At 46.2% G+C, this 1651-nt stretch overlaps 1 long non-coding RNA gene across 1 annotated transcript; it reads left to right on the plus strand.

Annotated features, from left to right (window-relative positions):
* Positions 1-634: 634 nt before the first annotated feature.
* LOC111409640 lies at positions 635-1049 on the plus strand. The gene is made up of 3 exons (XR_002705504.1): positions 635-726; positions 800-927; positions 1010-1049. It is a non-coding gene; the product is annotated as an uncharacterized LOC111409640 (long non-coding RNA).
* The last annotated feature ends 602 nt before the right edge of the window (positions 1050-1651 follow it).

Genomic DNA, 1651 nt, shown 5'->3' on the forward strand with positions numbered 1-1651 from the left:
TGTTCCTCTTTGCTATTCGAAGAACTTAAACGACCGTTTTCATACCATTAATAAGGTGGAAGCAGAGGCTATAAACGCTCGCAACCTCCATTTATCAAGCCATTTTTCATTAGCCCCTTTTAATCCTTGTCATGCTACTCACCCTCTTTTCGAACAACTTTGGCCATCGGTGAAGCGCAGATTATTTGCGACTGAGGCCAATCGTGCCTTTCATTCATTAGACCAACCGAGTATTTCTTCTCCTCCTCCTGTTTTGGTCACTCCTTTGTCTATTCGGAACCCCTCTCCTTCTCGTCGTACTAAACAATCTGCTCGTCCATCTTCTTCCCTCCCTGCCAGGCCAACTATGGCCAAGAGTGCTCCAAGCCGCAAACGGCCAGCCTCAGCATCTCCCATTCTGGAGGATGATGTTGATGATGATGTCCCTCTTATCGTTAAAAGGAAGGTAATTAAATTGGCCTATTTACAAGTATGCTCTTCCCCATTTGAAAATTTTCTGTGTACTGATGATCTTTTGGTCTTTTCAGAAAAGCTCAGCTTCCCCTTCAAAGGCTTTGGTATTGCCAACTTCTGCTCCATCATCCTCCGTTGAGGCTATTTCATCCAAACCGGTTGATGATGAGACCATGCTTAAAGGTATATCTTCAGTCCTAGATTCTTCATCACAACCCATGAATGAGCCACCTTCCTCCCAAGGTGTCGACCCCCCAGTCATCGAAGCAGAAGGTAATTCAGTTTTTGATGTCTTACCTTTGCTCGTACTATTGGTTTCTGACTGGTTACTCTTTGAACTTTGCAGATACTCCCATGAGTTCGCCCGTTGTGGCAACGTCTTCTCGCTCGGACAAGGGAAAGTCCTCACGAATGGATGAGTCGTTGGTGGCCAGCTTGGCTGAGGGTGAGCCATCTTCTACGATTGTCGACGAGGTAGTTTTTATCTTTGCCCCATTCCTATTTCCAACTTGTTCATTGTAACGATTATTTTTAATGTTGGCAATCTTCTTTGCAGGATGCTGACAGGATTGTTCGTTCTATCCAGGATTTGTTCGCTTCCTGGGGGCAAGTCCATATGCCTTGCCCTGATCCATCTGATCGTCCTGCTGCTTCTTCAGAAGAGGACTTGAAGTTCTTGAAGGAGTTGGTATTTGAGTACGTGTCCTTCATGGACATGGACATTGGAAGGGCTAGTGCTGCCAGACACAAAGATGAACTTGAACTCTTGAGTGCAAAATTAGAGCAAGCACTGACGCTTCCGTTGCTCACTCTTTCTGCCGACTTTAAAGCGACGTTGAAGGTCTTCACTTCGAGGTCCTTACTATGCTGGCCAAGAATGCTGAACTAAAGGCCAAGCGTACTCAATATCTTCGAGCCGTAGCCGAGAAAGAGTCTCTGTGCTTGGAGATCAACAAGGCTAAGGACGAGTTGCAAGAAATCTCTTCCGAAGTCATGATTGAAGACTCCTTGATGGTTAACTTGGCTGCTCAGATGAGGGAACTTCAAGCCAAAATGGACGATTGCAGAGCGAGGATGGCCGCTAAAAAGCGCAACGCCTCTCAGGGAATTGAGCGAACCAAATCCTTGGTCGAACAGTATAAGAAGCTGGAGGTTGATGATGATGACGTTGCGGCTGAATTGAACATCACTTCCTCCC

This window comes from Olea europaea, chromosome 14, assembly GCF_002742605.1.
Source record: "Olea europaea var. sylvestris chromosome 14, O_europaea_v1, whole genome shotgun sequence".
NCBI lineage: Eukaryota > Viridiplantae > Streptophyta > Magnoliopsida > Lamiales > Oleaceae > Olea > Olea europaea.